Consider the following 15,404-nt stretch of genomic DNA (forward strand, 5'->3'; position numbering starts at 1 on the left):
AGAAGTAAAAGGATTTTTTGTAATGTAAATTAATATAATTTCTATTTTAAAATATTTCTATTTCATCTTTATCTCTTCTCAATTTCTATATAAGAGTAGATTTTATAACGTATAGAATATATATCATAAACATGCACTCCTGTAGTAATATAAATAAATATGCATAAGTTTGGAGTTTGTGCTCAACATATTTTCACTGATAGGGGTGTGATAAAGTTTGGAGCCCAGTGCTCTAATCCAATAGCTGTACACCTCAAACCCATGTATTATTTTACTGTTGACACAGACTTTACTGTACAAAACGGCTATTTTTCCAGTAGCATATTAAAAAAAAGACAAAAAAAAACAACCACCCTTCTGTCCCCAAAAAACTCGTTGAAAGCTCTTGAGGAATCTCTCAGTGAGTTTCTGCTTCTGTTGCTGGAACAGAACTAAAGGTAGTAATGAGGCTTAGGAAAGATGATTCTGTCCTGACTTGAGTCCAAGTAATCATTCAGATTTATTTTTATTTTTATTTTTTAATTTGAAACCTCCATTAACAGATAACTTGACGGGATACCTGTATTCATGGTGCTTCCTCCTACTGAAAATATATTTGGGGTTTTTTGAAATTTACCCACATGTCTAGAGAAGACCCTTCTACAACAATCAAATTGGAGATCACAATGAATAAAGTGCAACAAACCAGAACAGAGAGGGATGCTGTGAAATCTTTTTAAATAAGTAAAAATGATGATAGAACCATCTTGCTAAAAGAAGTGATAGTGCACAGAATGATAAAAGTTAATGAGAATCTGGGTATAAAAAGAAGAATTTGTTAAGGGAATGTTTTAAACTCAAAAATTCTGTGAACTGTTTTGTAAATAGACCAAGAGCTATTAAGAAATTCTGTGTAGCACAGTACTATCAGCTTACATATTTAAAAGACTTCTGCTCTACCTCAGGTGATGATAAATTACAATGTATCAGGACACTTTAGGCAAAAAGCAATTCATTTAACATCCAAGAAATGATAAAATTAAAAAAAAAAAAAGAGTGGGACATCTAATCGCTATGTTTTCTAGTCCTCAGGGTGCTCGCTTAAAAAAAAAAATATGATTTTTTCTCTTAGGCAAATTAGTATAAACCCTCTACCTTTTCCTTCTTCTGTACTGTACACTTCGTGTGAAGCTAAACTGACTCCACTTTTTCCACTGAACTGTCAAACTTAGTCTGTACAGCATAAGCATATGTGAGCAAAGTCAATGAAATAAGGCAAGTTAATCGTTTTTTTTTTTCCTCCATCTCGCTTACAAGTATATGTTTTTGAACAGACATGCAGTAGTATTTTATCACAAAGCTAAGAAAATCACAAATCAAATGCAACTGTTTGTTTGAGAAACTTATTTTTTTAATCAATCTGGTTTTCCACATTTGGTAATCTGCTTTGTCAAGTTCAGGGTGTATGAGATGTTAAACGGTTGATAAAAACCTTGTCATGTGATTTGGAAATCAGTGTAGGATATAAACCCTGCTGGGTGTTACCAAGAATAGGAGCTGAATGGAACAGAACAGAAAGTTCAGTTGGAAGGGACCTTCAGAGATCATCTAGTCCATCCACCTGACCACTTCAGTACTAATCAGAAGTCAAAGCACATCACTGAGGGCATTACCCAAATGCATTTTGAATACTGCAAGGTGTGGGGCACTGACCACCTCACTAGGAAGCCTGCTCTAGAGTTCAACCACCCTCACAAGAAATGACTTTTTCCCAGTGCCCAATCTGAACCTCCCCTGGCCCAACTGGCTGCATTGCTTTTAATGCACCCCAAAATTTGGTTTGCCCCCTTGGCCAGAGCACCCTATTGGCTCATGTTGAGCCTCCTGTCTACCAGCGCCCCCAGATCCCTTCCTGCTGAGCTGCACTCCAGTCTCTCCTCTCCCAGTCTGTACCTGTGTAAAGCATTACTCCATCCCAGGTGTGAATCCCAGCAGTCTCCTTTGTTGAACTTCATCCTATTGACGACTGTCCAATGCTCCAATGTATCTATTAGTGGGAGCTAATGTTGACTCCCTCCAATTTAGTATCATCAGCAACTTGCCAAGGATTCATGCCACTCTTGTATCCAGACCATTGATAAAAATGTTGAACAGGACTGGTCATAGAATTGAGAACACCATCAGTGACCAGCTGCCAACCTCAATCACTACAACCCTATGAGCCCTACTGTTGAGCCAGTTTATCACCCAGCGTAGCATGAACCCATTTATCTCACAGTTGGACAATTTTTCCAGAAGGATGCTGTGAGGGACAGTATGAAAGGCCTTATTAAAACTAGAAAGGTTACATCTGCTGCCTTCCCTTCACCAAACAGGTGACCTTATCATAGAAGGAGATCAAATTACTAAGGCAGAACTTTTTCTTGATGAACTCATATTCACTATACCTAATTATGGCTTTGCTTTTATTTCTATATTTTTTTTAAACTGCCTTTCAATATTACCCAGCGCAATCTTCTCCATAACTTTTCCAGGTACTGAGGTTAGACTAATAGGCCTGTAGTTCCTTGGGTCTTCTCTTACATTCTTTTTGTAGATGGGTTTAACATTGGCTAGCTTCCAGTAACCTCCACAGGCTCCTGTGACCTTCAGTAAATTATAGAGAGGTCCCGCTGTAACACCCATTAACTCCATCAGTGTGGGGTGAATCCTATCAGGACCCCATGGATTTACAAACACTGAGCTGATACAACTGATCCCTTACAATTTTAGTGACCACAGATGGAAAGTCACTGCTCCTCCAGTCACAGTCCTCCAGCTTTGAGGTCTACATCAGACCTGTCATTACTATGAAATAGAGGCCAAAAAAAAAGGCCTCTGCCTTTTCCTCATCCTCACCTGCTAGGTGGCCACCTGCTTCAAGTACCATTCCAGTACTTTCCTTTGACCTCCTCCTGCTGTTGACATGTTGAAAAAGCCTTTTTTATTGTCTGACATTACATTGGCCAGAGTCAACTCAAGCTAAGCTTCGGCTTTTCTTGTTTTCTCCCTGCAGATGTGAACTGTAGCTCTGTACTCTCCCTGTGAAGCCAGACCTTGCTTCCAGAGGTCATCCATTTTCTTTTCCCTGCCCTGGCTCCAGGCGGAATTCCCTGTTTAACCAGGCCAGCATTTTGCCCCGTTTACTTGGCTTGTGGCACAAAGGGATTGCCTGCTTGTTGGCTTTTAAAAAGTTGTTCTTGATAAGCACCCAGCTTTCTTGGAAGGTGACTGGATGGAGCATAGTCCCAAGCAGTGAATGGGGCATCTGGGATCCAGCCTGGCACTTTTGAGAGAGAACCCTTAACCAGAAATGGAAAACCTTGCAGCTGAAAAGAAGTCACAGAATTATCTAGGTCGGAAGAAACCTCCAAGATCACCAAGTCCAACCTCTAACCTAACACTAACAAGTCCTCCACTAAACCATAGCACTAAGCTCTATATCTTTTAAAGCTCTACATCTTTTAAAGACCTCCAGGGATGGTGACTCCACCATTTCCCTGGGCATCCCATTCCAATGCCTAACAACCCTTTCGGTAAAGAAGTTCTTCCTAATATCCAACCTAAACCTCCCCCGGTGCAGCTTTGGCTCATTCCCCCTTCATCCTGTCACCAGGCACATGGGAGAACAGACCAACCCCCACTTCGCTACAGCCTCCTTTAAGGGATCTGTAGAGTGTGATACGGTCGCCCCTGAGCCTCCTCTTCTCCAGGCTGCACAAGCCCAGCTCCCTCAGCTGCTCCTCATAAGACTTGTTCTCCAGACCCCTCACCAGCTTCGTTGTCCTTCTCTGGACTCGCTCGAGCACCTCCATGTCCTTCTTGTAGCGAGGAGCCCAAAACTGAACACACTACTCGAGGTGCGGCCTCACCAGAGCCAAGTACAGGGGGATAATCACTTCCCTAGCCCTGCTGACCACACTGCTTCTGATACAAGCCAGGATGCTGTTGTCCTTCTTGGCCAACATTCAGCCGACTGTCAACCAGTACTCCCAGGTCCTTCTCTGCCAGGCAGCTTTCCAACCACTCATCTCCCAGCTTGTATCTCTGCTTGGGGATGTTGTGCCCCAAGTGCAGGACCTTGTTTGTTTCCAACAGCTCTCCTATGCTTCATCGCACAACCTACATCCAGCGTGGCCAGAGATATATTAATCTCATGAAAATAAAACATTTCTTGAAAATACTAAAGTTAATATGGCAAATAAAGTCAAATTTGAGTTGTCTACATCTGGTTCTGACATCGTTCAAAAAAAATACAGAAATTTACTTAAAAAAATAATCTAGAAATGAAACCTAAAAAGATACCCTCAAGTTAAGAAAAAAAGTTTTTACAATTTTTGTATTCTATCAAGAAAAGCAAAAGATATTATAAAAAATGTAGTCTTTCTGTCAAAACATGCACTTATATTGGAAGGTATGGCCAAGATGTAGAGGCTTCAGCTCCATGCATTATTCAGTACCTCCCTCATTTTACCCTCAACTGAGAACATACCTTTTCTTGATATATACATTTTTTTATTACTCTACTACGTTTTTTAAATACTCTAGCCAAAATACTACACAAAAACTGAAGTACTTCCTCTTCTACTGTCCTGTCCACTCCTCTCCTCATAAGGAAACTGAAGTCCTTTCTTTCCTTCTTCCTTACTGTGTAAGGAAACTGAACTACTTTCTTTTAGTTACAAGAGAGTTATAGGGGGCTATTTTTATGCCAATGTATTGACAAATCTTTTCATATTATCTACTTGATTTATGCTCACAGAATAAGTTGTCCTACTCTTCTTTAGCTAATAGACCTATTTTTAAAATGTATTTTAGCTTTTTTTCTTAATTTTATACTTACAAGGAGAGCAACATTCTAAAAAGTACAGAATGTAAAGCATTACTTTTCTCCTTATGCTTTCTCACGTGACAGCCTGAAAACCATTTCTTGTTAGCAAAAAAAGAAATGACAGTCTCCTCAGTACACTCCTACCAGAAGGAGGTGCTATCAGAGCAAGCTTTAAAAATTGTCTGTGTTCTCAACATTTTTCATAAATCTTCTGATTTCTATTTAAAGGTATTTCAAGCGATACTGTAAGCATAATGCAAGCAAAGTTCTGAAATATTAGACAGATGCTACAGTTACAGCAAGCTCATTTTTTCCCCTTAAGGAAAGAAACTAGAAATCAGGGACTCTTTCACTGTTGTTAGCGGCTTTGGACCATTCAAATAGATTACCATCATACAAGAAACCTGACATTGTTAAAGCTGTAAATTTCTTTATGCTGGTTTATCTTTTCTCCTTTGACAGTATTTTTTTCTTTTCCCAAATAAACTGCACCTTGAAAAAACAACCTGCAGAAAGTGGATGAACAAAATGACAGTTTTCAAGGCTGTTTTTTCCCTTTCTGCATGCGTTTTTGAGTTAAATTAACACACCACATTTCTCCCTTTTGCTACATTTAAAAATGAAAAAAAAAAATAGTTCTGTAATGCAGGTACTTATTAGCTCTTCCAAAACCTTCAGTCTGATGAAGGAAGTCATTTAAAAATATTAGTTAATGGGAAACTCCTTTCACATCACCCTATGGAGCACAAGAACCTCTCTACATGTCTAAAGAGCATGATAAAATTTGTAGTCTTTTAGGATTTCATGATGGAATTGTGAAAACTGTAATACGAAAGAAGTCTGTTATTCCACATTAATTACATGCAATCACAGAATATACCAAGCTGGAGGGGACCCATGAGGATCAAGTCCAACTCCTGGCTCTACACAGGACTACCCAAAAATCAAACCATACGTCTGAGAATGTTGTCCAAACCCTTCTTGAATTCTGTCAGGCTCAGTGCTGTGACCACTGCCCTGGGGAGCCTGTCCCAATGCCTGACCACCCTCTGGGTGCAGAACCTTTCCCTAATCCCCAGCCTGACCCTCCCCTGTCCCAGCTCCATGCTGTTCCCTTGGGTCCTGTCACTGTCCTCAGAGAGCAGAGCTCAGCAGCTGCCCCTCTGCTCCCCTCGTGAGGGAGCTGCAGGCCGCCATGAGGCCTCCCCTCAGCCTGCTCTGCTCGGGGCTGAACAAACCAAACTTTAAGAGTAATTTACAAAAGAAACTCTGTATTTGTTGTGGTTTCAGGAATGCCTCACACATCATAGGATGTTTAGAAGCCCAGATTGCAATGAAAGCAACAAGAATGAGGCAACTACATGTCTTTAATGATTTGTGTCCAACTTGTAGCCCAGACCTGATTAACAAAGTCAGTTAAGCTTTAGTGGTTTTCAGCAAGGTCATGTTAGAAACTTTTGCTACTTTTGGAAAAAAAAAATAATCCTAGTTTGTTAAAAGCACACTTGAAAATACCATCCTTCATCTCTTTTCAGTTCTATACAAAATTTTCAAGTGTAGAAATTGAGAGAATAGAAACATTCTCTCCTTCACCTACCTAGGACCCCTAGCAAATAGTCTGTCTTATTTTTAATGTTTTCAGGGCGATGGTGGTTAACAAATTTGACTTGTGAAGCTAGTTTTCATTTGATAGAAGGCAGAGACAGTTAGCTACTACAAAAAAATAATAATAATTTCAAGCTGCTCTGCCCATGAGCTCAACATAGAAATGGGAAAAATATATAAATAAAAAAGTATTTCAGAAACAGAAGAGTGTATGGGTTCAGGTGGCTGATGCAACCGCGCTCTTACTTTTGATGAATCAACTCCACTAAATGTTGAATGCAAAAGGTATTATTCAGGACTAGCATGCTACCATGAAGTCTTCCCCACACTGCTCTGTGAGTTGAAGGAAATAATAATGGTAAAATACGATTCAAAGAAATGTTGGCATTTCATGCTGCAAGGCTGGTATTTTGAGGATCAGATAGGGAACTCAGGAACATAACCAGAACCCTCACGGATACTTGAGAATACAGTCTGATTCCACAAGCCCAATCAATGCAGTCCTGAAAGCTTCTGGGAAAACAGATAAACAAACAAATAAACAACAAAAAAAATCCTCATAGTGGAAAGACAACTCCTTAAAAGGAAATTCTAGGTCTGTTGCATTTCCTGAGAGGGAAGGGTCTATAGTGGCAGAAAGAGCTACCAAGGAATGAAGATACCACTCCATTTACATATTTTCTTATCTTTGCTCTCAGAAATGAAAGAAATGTGTGCAAAACTGGGAATTTATTACAAAGACAAGGCACAGAACCTTAAGTAATATGTGATAATAAAATTAACAAGGAGAATTTTGGACTGTAAGGCTCATCTTCAATAAGTAGGTTGTGCCAGGAGAAGCCTGCATGGCCCTCTGTTGCTGCCATGAGTTTGACAGACATGTATGTAGTAAACATGGTGGCTGCTGACTATAAAAAAATGGGAATGAAGACTGATCTGAGCATGATTAGTAGAAGGAAAGGAATTGACTGGAGATTAGCAATGCTACTGACCCAAAAGAAAGATGAAAACGTAAACAACTCTGAAGATCAGTACCCCAAAGCAACAGTAAATGAAAGAGCTAATGGTTGGATTAAATCACTGAAAGCCATGTTTTGCTCAAACCAGGGGACTGGAAACATAAAACCAGCATGAAAAAGAGAATTTACCTTTCAATAGAAAGATCCTCAGAAGATCACAGAAGAACAGCTGCCAGTAGGTTCAATTGCTGTGCAGAAAGTAGTCTCCTAGGAGAAAGCACTAACGCCTTGTCCTCATTGCCAGACTTTAGGATGAGGTAAGTTACACACTTTACCCTGATTTGGACTGCGGTCAGCATGGCACCATCCATACCACAGATCTGAGTGCTGCTCAGTCATCTCTCAGGTAGGTGCACCATGCAACTAACAGCATGACTTCTGAGCTGTAGCTGTGGCAGGGGCTATAGATAATTAACGTGATGTGTGGGATGCATACATTTTGGTTATTATTGCTGTTGCTTAAGTAGTGTTTTGCTCATTATTGTAACTTAACTGACTTTTCTTACTGCCTTTTTAATTCTAGTGAAGAATTTGAATTAAGCAAGGGTTCAATTATTTCTCTGGCATAGCTACACTTAAGCTAGTTGATCAACTGTCACAGTACATCATGATTTAATTCAGTGCACAGCACATGGGCAGAAGGTTTTGAAGTCACAAACTGATCCTTGTGTTCCAGGGCCACAGTTGTCCTGTGCAAACTATGGAACTGACATCCAAATGCAAATCACTCAGTGACTGCAACACATATAACCATTAGGCTAACTAGCTTGCTCATGGGTAGCAGACAAGATATGGGTCATGCTGAAGTAGTGATAACAACCTCCTCATTTTAGAATATACATACCTGATGTAAGTGTAAACCCCTTTCCAATCAAGTGTCCAAGGCAAGAGAGAAATCAGCAGAAAATTCATAGGACAAAAAATAATCTAGGAACGATTTGTAATGCTACAAAAGAAAGAAAAAGCCTACAGATCTTCTCACTTGAGAAAAGTGAAGCCCTAAGCCCTGTGAGCCCTAAGAGATGTTGCACTATGGAAATTTTCAGCTGAAGCACACAAACCTACTGAAAATGGAGAAGAACCAATGTCATTAAGCAAAGAAAACCTAAATGTAGGAGTGTACTGTGCCCTGCTGGGATGGAGTTAACTTTCTTCACAGCAGCCCACATAGTGGTATGTTTTGTATTTGTGGCTAATACGGCGTTGGCAACATACCACTGCTTTCACTATTGCTGAGAAGTGCTTGCAGTACACATTCTTTCTTACTTTCTCCATTTCTTTCCCTTAAAATAACAGATCATGAACAGTATGGAAATATTGTACTGTTTCTTGATGAACTAGACAAACTCTGAAGGCAATAGTTAGGAGATAACATTTTAGCACCTGGAAAAGAACTGGAGAGGAGAATGAAATGGAAGGAAACTGACTTTCTATATGGTAATAAATTACTGTAATTATTTGCTTAAGAACCTGTGTATTTTTTTTTTCAATGGATATTTCATAGAATATAAGGCAAAATAAAGTACTAAATCAACACTGGATTTCACCAGTGTAGCACAGTTCACTTCAATTTGTCAGTTTACACTAGCTGATAAATATATTGCTTAACATGCATATTCATTTTTCCTAACTCTAATAAATATTTGGATTAAATGAACAAAATAGTCTTCATCTGATTAATAGGAGAGTTTTTTTTTTTTTTGCTCTGGTTGCTTATCCCCAAAGGAATCAAGATCTCCACATACACATTTTCTGGTGTTCACTAGTATCTAAGAACTGTCAGGGTACACTCCCTTTTACCCCTTGAGAAGCAATACCCAGGCTTTGAACCCTGAATTAACTGCAGCTTCACCTGGCATAGACAAAAAGGTACTGTTTTTCCTTTGAAACTTATAGTTATGCACTTGGATGATTCCCATTTAACCTTGGACCATAAATAGGGAGCTCATCCTAAGGCTCAGATAATGGTTCCTCATCAATAGCAATTAAAAAAAATGTTGGAAACTGATTTTCTCTATTTTTCCTTCCTGTGGATTTGGTACAAAGCGCACCGCAGTCAGATTCCCCGAGTTTTCCAGTAGATAAGAAAGGAATAAGGAGAACATTGTTACTAATCCTCAGATAAAACAATACTTTTCAAAAAGCCTCACTGACACCATAGATGTTATTTTGGAAATGCAAACCCCTGTGTTTTTACATCTTGACTACACATTGTTTTTCTATTTTGTTTTGTTTTTCTATTGTTAGTTATTGCATCCACTTTTATTTCCTTGGAATAAAGAAAAAAAAATGGATGTACCTACTCAGGTTAAAATCAAGAATTACTTGCTGGCATTTGATATGTTACAGTTGTTAAACTCTAGATAAAAGCAGTAATATGTATATATTGCTTATACAGCCTGCAAAACAATAGGAGAGCAAAAAGAAATGTGTAAGCACCCTAACTACAATAAAACATGATTAGAGTACAATTATGTAGAAGATACTTCAAAAATTAGAGGGTGTTACGTTAGTGGTGCTTCAAAACCCACACAGATTCATGAAGAGTCTTTTCCGCCCTCCTCCTCAATTATTCACCTATGGATTAACTACATTCTTCTACATGACAACCATTATAATAACAATAATTCCTGAATAAAAAGTCAATATGCATGTTGCATTTTTTGCCAGCTATCATAGCAATTCAATAGAATTAATTCAGAAACAGAAAACTACTAAAATATGCTTACTTAAATGTAAAAATGTAATCATTGCAATCCATACACTACATGACAAAGGCCATGCAGTCTTAGAAGGTATGTTTACAAAATACCGTATTTTCAGCTAACTGCACTCCAATTTCTTTGTTTGCATGGTGAAGCTATGTTTCTAGTAAAGAAACAGAAGCCCCAGTAAATTTGTTCTGCTTTTCCTTATTTTAAATGAAATTTCACAGGACAAAATACTAATAGAACTAGAACTAGAACAAGTGAGTACTTTCCAACATACAGGGGAAAATAACTCAAGATCCAATATTACTATCCTTTTTTTTTTTTTCAAATTGCTTGTCACTTATATATGAACAGATTTTACCACCTGCATGGTTACCCCATAAAGTCCAATCTAGTGTTAATCCGAATTTTCAGAGATATATCTTTAACCAAGGACAGCATGGTTTACTTCATCTTTACTTATCAAAATTTAAAGTCTCAGTTGACACAAAATTCTGGTATAGAACAAATATTTGTTTTCCTATGAGTAAGTTCTATGTGCGTAACAGTAAGATCCCCTAACAAGGTATTTCATAAGTCAACTTTCTTATATCATTGATTCGGAAATGTTTACTTTGCCAAAAAACAACCAACCAAATAAAAAAAAAAAAAAAACACAAACCACAAAACATTTAAACATTTTTTAGTTTTCAAAGTAGTGTTATCCAAAGAACTAAGCAAAATCTAAGCAAAATCAATATATGCTTTATATATTAGAAACTGTACAGAGACATTGGACTCTGTCTAGTTGCAATCAATGGTCTGATCACCCATTAAGATCCCAAGCTGTTGGTTTCCCTGCACCAACATGACAGGCAGCCACCAGACCATTTCTTGAAAGTTATCACACCAATTTAGACTCATCTACGTGACTGTGCTTAAAATAATCTTATAAAATAAAGTACATTAGTACATTCTCCATATAAAGGAACTTGTACATGGGACATGAGATCTATTAAGACACCAAAGCATAGGTCAGTCTGAAAGTCAGCTCAACAAAATGTGAAACTAAATCTTAGCCCCAGGCTATCTCAGACATTAGAAACTGAAGTTTCTAAACCGGGTTATCAAAGGAGAAAAGAGAGACCTCACAATAGGAATAATATGAATCCATATTTAGGTTTAGATGTTCCTCCGCCTCTGATTTTAACTTCTTGATTTCAAAACAGGAGATGCTACAAGGAACACGAGTTATTTCTTATTTTGCCTATTTCTCTCACTAGCAGGAAGCTATTTTTTTTATTTTTTTTCAAATAATTAATTCAAAAAAACATAAGTCAGAATTTTGACATCTAATTCTGGAAACCAAATTTGATGTACTTTGGATCAAATTCTGGCGGGTACTGAATGTCTGGTTGCCACATTCACTTTTGCTGGCCACACTCAAAAGCTCTCAACAGCAAGGAACCTATTGGCCTGGCTGCTCCACTTACTATTCCTTTCTCAGTGAGGTATGCAATCGGAAGGAAAGCCCAAAGAATTTTGGTTTCATCTTTAAATTAAATTATGGGTTAACTTATGCCATCTAATTCTGAAAATCCAGGAGAGAACAGGCAGTAGGAAACAAGCTGAGTAAGTATCAAGTGACACTGCAGGAAAAATTGCTGTATTATCTGGATAGCAATAATAATTTAATGCAATCCATTAAACTCCAATATAATTTCATGTCTTAAACCAGACTCATAACCCACTGGAGCCCCACTGTGAACCACAACATACGCAGAAGAAACTAATCCGTAAATGAAAAACAGAAGCACATTTTGACAAAATAATGGGAGAGTATGAGAACTAGACTGTACCATTACTCAGACTCAGCTGTAGCTGAGCTGTAGGATTATTTGAAAAATAAAACATAGCTGAATACATATCAACATAGTAGAATAAGGTCAGATACATAATGCCACTGCCCACATGACAATAAAATAGGAAGCTAAGGGAAAAAAACAAATGCAAACATCAGGCAGCAGCATGATAACACATATCTTTGATATGTCTAACAGTAAAATATAGTACCTAAAACACAGGGATAACATTTACTCAGATTACTTATTCAATGTAAAATGAACTGACATATTTATACTGTGACACTGGATTGAAGTGGGCAATGAGATTAGAGGTTAGAAACAGACTGGATAAAGAAAAAGCCTGGAACTAACATCTGTTTACAGAGGTAGAAACAGCAGAGCTTTAAGCAAGCTGTAGGTAAATCCAGAAAACTGAAGCGTCAATTATTTCAGTAATTTGAAACACAGGTCACATCAAACCTAGGTTGGTATTTATGTACACTTGACAAACAAAAGGAAGCAGGATTAGTTTTGTCTCATTCTTTTAATTTATATGAACTATTTTGGAATCTCCTGTGTGGTACATATTCTCTATAGTATTTTCAGCAACACTGCCAGCCTGAAGGCCACAAGTTACAGGGGCAACAGTGATTTCCCCTCCTCCCCTCAAATATGCAGCAAGGATAAACTCATTAATTTAGAATATTTAGTATTCGCTACTGCCGTGGAAAACTACAGAATACTTCTCTGGAGTGCATGGGAAAACCAGCATGCTTTTGAGAAATGGACTTCACTTGAGGCAAGATCTTTTTATATAGAAATTTGTGGATAAATAGGGCTGAAACAGCTTTAATTAGGCCTATCCCTCCTTTACAATTACTCATGAATAAAAATGAACTTTTTTTTTTTTTGGTCTCCATGGCAACTTTCCCCTATGAGACTTTTCAAAGAGTTTTTGTAATAAGAATTTGTTACTCGAAGATGTACAGAATGGAAATCCTTAACTTTCAAAATCCAGTTCTCAATGCTAAATGCCAAGATTTTTGGCGACATGTTTGACAAAAAAAAATATAAATACAAATCAAATTATTTTCTATGTCAAAAAATGAACAACTAACATTCACCCCACAAGTGAACATTAATTGGAGATAATGGCTAAGCCTTCTCTACCTGGAGAGGCACTTGTAGATTAGAGTGCTTTCTTAAAGAAGAGTACCTGCCTTAAGCAGTAATTTTTTAACTCTGCTACTGACTGGCTTTCTAAGGTCTTAACCCTGATTCTGTGACAAGAGTCTTTTGCTGATGATAATTCTGCACTCAAAAGCAAGAAACATTCTGTTCTACTTTCAGTGATGTTTAACAACTTTTTTTCGTCCCCCCCAGACATCCAGAAAGAATAATTAAGCTTGAACAGTGGAGAACGGATGGGTGAGGGGTACAGAATTGAGTTTTTCAGAACCCTAGCATGCGAAGCACAGCCTTTCTGTTAGGTCCTCTTTACAACCAGATTCCTCGGGCCTCCTGTCTCCAAGTTACTCTTCTTTCAGGGACTCCAGCTAGCTATTCTGTCCATTAAACCGAAAAATATTTAGTCTCTTGTAGGGAAAAAAATCAAGAATGCTTCCAGACACAAGAAAGTGCTCCATTTCCATTGCCCTGTGAGACCTACTGGTAGCAAAAACTCAAAGATTACAGAAGTGATGGTGGGAACTGTGATCAAGCTCCTGAAGAGGATATAATCACCGATTAGTTGCAGACCTGAAGTAAAACAGAAGACATTTGTGCATATACAGCTACATATAACTTGTTCTGCCTGTTAGTTAATGACCCAGCTATTTAATAGCTTGCTGCTGGTTATAAAACTGGCACAAGGCTGTGGGGGAACGGAAAATTGATAGTTCACAATAGGAATGTACTTTCCCATCACTGAGCTGCAGAGCGTGCTCACAAATATCTCTGCTAGAAAGGGTGAGAGAGAGGTGACAAAAAATCCCATTTTTCAAAATTCTCCAAATCAAATCCCTTAATGCTTAATACGCTGACATCTGCATACTGCAAAATCAAAAAAAAAAAAAACAAAAACAAACAACAACAACAAAAAAAACACCATGCAAATACCAATTAGTAACTACTCAAGGCAAACCAGTTTGGAAATGCTACAATTGGAGAGTCACCACCTCCTTTCAGCAGAGAGATTTTGAAGTACTATCCATTGTTTGCTTCTGCCAAAAGGTGAAGAGATCCCAAAAGTACAGGTTTCAAGGATTTTTTGGACAACATCTACTCTGGATCCAAATCAGTTCTACCTGTAACACGCCAGGCATGATTTCATAAAATCATAAAAAGACTCGGGTTGGAGGGGACCTTCAAGATCATCTAGTTCCAACCCCCCTGCCATGGGCAGAGATGCCACCCACTAGATCAGGGCTCCATCCAGCCTGGACCTGAACACCTCCAGGGAACACCTCACAGCTTCTCTGGATGATCTGTTCCAGTGCCTCACCACTCTCTGATTGAAGAATTTCCTCATAACATCTGATCTAAACCTCCCCTCTTTTAGTTTAAGACCACTCCCACTTGTCTTATCATTATCTGAACTATTTCTACTCCTGCTTCAGTGTCATCACATGTTGTTCATGGCAGCAGTCCAGATTTTAATTGCTGTTGTGAAATAATAAAGTTCCTCTAAATGTCATTCTTCATATATTCTGCTGTATGCCTTAAGCTTCTTTCTGGAACTCCCGGCATTTGACCCTTTGTATGACTGTAGGGGTGTAGGAGTCTTCTTCCCCTTTAATTTGATAACCTGGCCATATCTAATGTCACTTCTGAACTCTGCCCCCTATGATGTTCTTTTGAGTTAGTAGCTGCAGTATACATAAGTTTTATGGGGGACCTATAAGTGGCTTCATTGCCATGTTTTTAAAGAAAATAACGATAGAACTAAATTTAAAATTAATGGTTTGATGTACTCAGGCCTATGGCATCTGTAACTCCTACTGAATTTCAACAGATGTGGCAGTTCAACACCTCTGAAAGTAAGACTTTTATAATATTTTTCCATTGTTTCTAAAGCCTCCTGAGAAGCTTGAAAGAAAAATCTGTTTGAGCTCTAGAGTGTTTTCTTTCACAACCCACATGTTCAGCTTTGTTATTGTTAGTATCCTCATGAGCCTTTCTGTGCTGATAATGATTCAAATAATGATCTGGGGGAAAATGAAGTATTTTTAATAAAGGATTACACTGAGACTATAGATAGATATAAGGAAAAATAATTCAAATGGGAGTCTAGCATACTTGACAACGGCCCTTTAATTTACCCAGGTTTTAGAGATAAGCCAAGTGCTGGATGCATTTATAGTAAAGGGATGAAAAATTTAAGTTGAATTCCTTATTA

The sequence above is a fragment of the Netta rufina genome, assembly GCF_964035555.1.
Source record: "Netta rufina genome assembly, chromosome: 1".
NCBI classification, from domain to species: domain Eukaryota; kingdom Metazoa; phylum Chordata; class Aves; order Anseriformes; family Anatidae; genus Netta; species Netta rufina.